This window comes from Marmota marmota, unplaced genomic scaffold, assembly GCF_001458135.2.
Source record: "Marmota marmota marmota unplaced genomic scaffold, marMar, whole genome shotgun sequence".
Classification (NCBI taxonomy): domain Eukaryota; kingdom Metazoa; phylum Chordata; class Mammalia; order Rodentia; family Sciuridae; genus Marmota; species Marmota marmota.
Genome location: NW_025999842.1, coordinates 31,670,173 through 31,676,172, shown reverse-complemented (window position 1 = coordinate 31,676,172; position 6,000 = coordinate 31,670,173).

The window sequence follows — 6,000 nt, the reverse complement described above, 5'->3', positions numbered from 1 at the left end:
TCTATATCTTTTGTGAATCTGTCCTCAGTAACCATCTCTGCAAGAGTAAATATTAAGTAAAGTTTCTGAGTATTTATGTGTCTGAAATGTTTTTATCTGCCTCATTCATTTGGTTGTAGTTTAGCAAAGTACCCAAATAAGGGTCCAACCTGACCTTCCCTTAGAAAGACTAAGATGTTGCTTTGTCTTTTTCCACTAAGATGTTGCTAGTAAGTCCAACGCCATTATGATAATTTCTTTGCAGATTATCTATTTTCTAGCCCACTGGAAATCAAATCTTCTCTTCACGTTCAGTGGAATTTCACGGAGATACATTTAGCTGGGTTAATGTGTTCATTCTACCGATACTTAGCATGAATCTGATATCTCTCACTTCACTCCTACTAGTCATCCATTCCTTTTCAATTTTGATATTTTATTCCCTCTCCCTAATCTCTTTATAATTCATAATGCCCTTTTTATTAAACGTTGTGCCCCCTGTATTGGCCTTGATGTCTCTTTCATTCTTAACCATTTTTTTCTTCTCTGTTTCAACTATCTCTTCAGTTTTTTTTTTTTTCAGTCCTTTGAATATTTTATTCCAGCTACTTCATTTTTAGTTCTAAAACCTCCCGGCTCCATTAGTTTTACAGAGCTTCAGTTATTGTTATATGGCTGCAATATACTATTTCTGTAATGTTAATTAGATTTACTTACTTTTTAAAATTCTGAGTCTCTCCAATAGACATCTACTGAATGTCACTCAGATATGGTGCGTAGCTCCACTACAGTAAGTCTGCAAGCTGCCCTGCTTCTCCATAGCCTGGATGAGGAGGGCTTGCAGTTTGGAACACTACCATCACAGGCATCCATAGCAGAAACCTGCCCATCCCAGAGCAGCTTACCATGTGGATCTGTCCAAGATGACACAGGTGTAAAATCAGAGCCAGCTCAATATTCCAGGGATGATGAGATGTCAAGGCTGGTGCTTTTTCCTTCATGCTTTTGGCTGACCACTCCAGAAGGTCTGATCAGGGGAATTCATTTTTCATCATAAAATTTTTAATATTTCATATAAGGCACTAGCCTGTTACAGGTTACCATAGTTTTTGGTATGCAAAATAAGTCACATAAAATTATATCATTTTTGAGAGTATGAGTCATTTACAATAATACATTTCTTCACATTTATAGACATTTCATGTGTGCAAATAGTTTATATAAGACTTCTTACTTGTGTTAGCTCTACTGGGCCAAGAATGTTGAGTTTCTCCTTGAAATGTCATGTCTTAAAGTCTAAAGAAAACATTTTATGGCTCCAGTGCAGTTGCTTTAGGAAAAGTTATGATTAGTAGTTCATGGTTGCTGGAGTATCCCGGGAAATAGCAAAGCCATGCAGGTTAAGGCCTTCTGAAACACAAAAACCTCTGTATTCACATGGATTCGCAGGGCACTTCTGCTTTGACAATTAAGACTAAGAGAAATGGCTAGATAAGCTCAGATCTAACCTTTTAGAGGAGCATGCCAATGGGGTAAGAGGTGTATCATCTGGCCTGCCCATAGGAACATCTCCACTTTGTGTTCAGGAAGACAGCAGTCAGGAGGATACCTACCACCTGGAATTTTTGCCAACTTCTACAATGCCACACCCTTCCTAAATAGCTAAAAGATTTTAGGAGAAAGTCTAAAAAAACATTCTAATTGAAGTGACATGTAAAAGAACAAAAATAGATAGATAGATAGATAGATAGATAGATAGATAGATAGATAACACATTCTCTTTGCAACAGGTGATTATTTTTCAGGATAAGGAATTACAGGGAATGTTTACCCTGCCCTTCAATCACACTCCTACTTCTGCTCGAGGATGTCTGAGTTACCTTGAAGAGTCATCAAATGTCTGCTTCCTCAGAGACAGGAGTTCTATAAAGCCACAGGAAATTGACTCACAAGGGTCTTATGAAACAGTACAGGGAGGCTGTCAATTCTTGCCAACCGTGGGTAACAAAGAAAGGTCAACAGCAAGAATGATTTAGGATGTTGTCGCACTCTGAGTTCTCTCAAGGCGGCTCAAGTTTTAGCCTCATCTTTTCAGTTATTAGTTTCTTTGGAAGATTGTGTTCTGTAAGACAAGAGGATACATTTGAACATCTGAAGGTAGAACATGTGCTCTAATTGGTAATTGTGAACATGCTCTAATATATGAGCAGAGGCCAGATGTGTTAGATGAGTATCACTAAGAGTGCAATGCTTTTGCTGACACACTAAATTCGTTCCAGCAACAATGCAGACACACCCGTGGATAAAATGACAGAAAATTGTGTAGTCACATAGTTTCAAAATTCAGGGAAAGTTAGGTGACATCAGTTTCTGAAACCTGCAATTATAACTAATAAGTCCATCCTTTGCTTTCTGCAATGCCATGTACTGTGTTGTTGCTTAGATATGTTAAATAATATGTTGCCAAGGATGGCTCAGTGCCTAGGTAAGGAGAATTGTAATATGAATACAGTGACCAATATTTCACAGTCTTTCTATTTGGCAGATATATTTTTAAAAAATAATAAGTGAAATAAGCCAGACACAAAAATGACAAATACTGCTCATAAAACATTGACCTCAATGTAGAATATTGATTACTAGTGGTTGGAAAGGGTATGGGAGGGGGACAGAGAAACGGAAGAAGATTGAATTTGATTAATTCACATGTGTGGAAATATCTCACTGGACCCCACTAATGTGTATAATTAATACATGGTAATCAAAATATAAAATAATTCAAAAGCATAGCTCCACTTTGAGACAAAAGTAAAAACTTTACTGAATAGTGACCATTGTAACTATTAAGAGCTTAGTAATGCTAATAACATATAGAAAGACAATTATAACTGAACTCACTAAAGATGTTTAAGAGGAGAACTTAATTCTAAATGTACAGATGTGCTTAAATCCCATGCTTCACATGCTTGCAAAGTATATTTAGTACCATGTCAGTTGAACAGGCAATATAATTTAAATTGGGCATCCTACCATCATTCTTAGAGTATATTATATGCTTAATATCATGTGATAAAATAATTCATAATTCTATTTTTGTGGTATACAAAAGAACAATCTATAGAAGAATTGTGAGCAAAATTCTGGTGATAGAAACTATTGTTGTCCTTTTTGAGTTAAAGCTTATGTTTATAAAGAAAAATAGAAAACAAACCCAAATTCGGAAAATAATTTTTTAAATAAAAAAAATACAGAGAACAAACTGATTTTTCCTTATCATAAAAAATGTCCATTAGCAAGAAATTTTTGGATCACAGATTTAAGTGAAAAAGTGCTAATCAGCAAGATGTAGCCTGAAAGTCACACCCTGGTTCTTGACCACCCTCGGAGCAGGCTCAGGACCTTTGTGAATCACCACAGGCCCTTGCTACACTCCCCAGTGAACCAGAACCCTCCGGATGGAAGCACAGGAGCTGACTCAGCCTGTTGGCCTTACACTTCTCATAATCCACCCTTCTCTACCCACTTCGGTTTTGCTCTATTTATTTATGTTTGTTTGTTTTTTGTTTTTGGGGTGTGTGTGTGTGTGTCTTTCCAAGTAATATTTATTTTTCACATTGGTTAACAATCTTTAAATCTTATTTGGATAGTCAAATGCAAATGCTAGACTTCTAAAAAGCATATTTTCTAACGTGAATAAAAAATTATAGAAAGACATGAACAATATTAAGTAACCTTTTCAAAGGGAACTTTGAAAGGCATGTTGGTATTTTAAAGAGCAGAGTTTATCTTAGCAGACTCTGAATGCCTAAAGGAAAAAAAAATGAAACAAATTCTATGTCCTTTCCAAATTTCTCCTTCTCTTGACAACTAAACAATCACTATTACCCTCTGCATGAGTTTGTGAGGCCTGCCATAATAAAATACCACAGATTGGGTGCCTTAAAGAAAAGAAACTTATTCTGTGGGCTAGACGTCAAAGGGTTGGGAAGTTTGGTTTCTCCTGAAGTCTCTCTTCCTGGCTTGCCCATGGCTGTCTTCTCTCTGCCTGTCTGATCTGTGTCCTTCAGTGTCCTTCTCTCCTTTTCTTATAAAGGCACTCTACAGATCTTTGATGAGAGTTTCCTCATTATTATGTCATAGTAAATTGCTGCTACTAAAATTTTATTTGAATTTTTTATTATAAAGTAAATCATTCCAAATGCTTAATGATAAAATGTATTTTGCTAGTGAATATTTTGTTTGGGAAATACAAAAAACCTTGCCCTTTTGTATCTACATTATAATTTAATTCAAGTTCCTGAATAAAGTATAAACTTTAGATCTTACTTTTATTGAGTATCTAATATTTTTAAATTAACTGTTTTCATTATTCTGTAGATTAAGATTACATTTTGAGGATTTTTTAAAACATGAAATATTTGGAGTATTTTTGCAAGAATATAGAATGATAGAATGTTATTTACAAAGACATAAAGGAAGAAAATAAAAGAAATAATAGTTTTCAATCAAAGTGGGAACAATAGAAAAACAAAGATGAAAAATATAGCCAGAAATCACAGAGAAAGCATTGTCAGCTAGGTTGTTAAATTTATCTGAGTGTCATTCAGAGATGATGGAATGGTAGGCCTCAGGCCAGGTGCTCACAGTTCTGTGTAGCACACAGGGTATTACTCAGTTTAAGCAGATTGACTATTGTGACCTTTTGGCATAATGGCAGTGAATTTAATTTTTAAAAAATCAATGTCAGGTTAAAGACTCATTTAATCTAAGGTGGTTTTCTGTTGATGGGGAACATTCTTTACAAAATATGGCCCTGTATTATCTTGCTCACATTCATGATATAGATACTTATAAATAAAAACATTTTAAATGTTAGCATTATGTGTGCTTTTCTCTTTTTCTTTTCTGAGCAAAAGTTAAAAACTTGGAAGTGTTCTGATGTTGGATGTTGTATAGGAATTATCCCTCTCCCACCCCTACACAAAAGAAAAAACCTGTTTCACCAGTGATTGTTTATCCCCAGCAGGTAATACTGAGGGTTGGAAGAGACTTCCAGAGAAATGTTTTATTAGCCCTATATTAATTAACATATTAGAAGCAGTCTTCCGGTATCTAAAAGGTATTGTGGTTTAGGAATAAGGTGTCCCCTGAAAGCTCCTGTGTTAATACAGAAATATTTTGAAGTGAGATGATTAGATTATGAGAGCTGTGACCTGACTAGTCCATCCTAGTTTGTATGGATTAACTGGGTGGTAGCTATAGGCAGGTGGGGTGTGGTTGGAGGAAGTGGATCATTGGGGTATTCCCTGAAAGGGTTCATTTTTCTCTGTGGCCCTTCTGCCAACCTGGCTTCCTGGCTGCCATGAGTGGAGCAAATGCCTCTGACATGCCCTTTCCACCATGATTTTCTGCTTCACCTTGGGCTCAGAACAATGTAGTGGCCTGACCATGGACTAACGTTCTGAAACCATGAGTCAAAATAAGTTTTCCTTTTCTAAATCGTTCTTTTCAGGTATTTTGGTTACAGCAGAGAACAGCTAACATAAAAAGTATGTTTTCTTTACCTGTATTGTTGTTGTTTAGTTTTCAACACTCATAATTATGCTTGCCTAAAATGCCAAAGTTAAAACAAACAAACATTTGCTAAAATGCCGACATTCACTCAAGGGTATACTATAGCTCAATATGTAAGCCTATTCATCACCCTATTACTAAAACAAAGAATAAGCTGAAAATTACGATTTTATGAAGATGGAACAATCAGTTTAAAGAACAAACAACAAGATAAAAGAACCTGATCATCCAATTATTTTAACAACAACAACAAAAACAAGTGTTATAGTCTGATTCATGTTTGTGTGTAGGCAAAAGCAGAATGCACTTCATTATGTGTATGTGGGTGAATATATTGTCTTAGCAGTAGTATTTGCACATAGAAACAGCATTGCATCCTTTCTATTCATATAAATTTACACACTATTTTTCTGTAAGCTAAAGTGACCTTTCTAAGTTGATCAATAG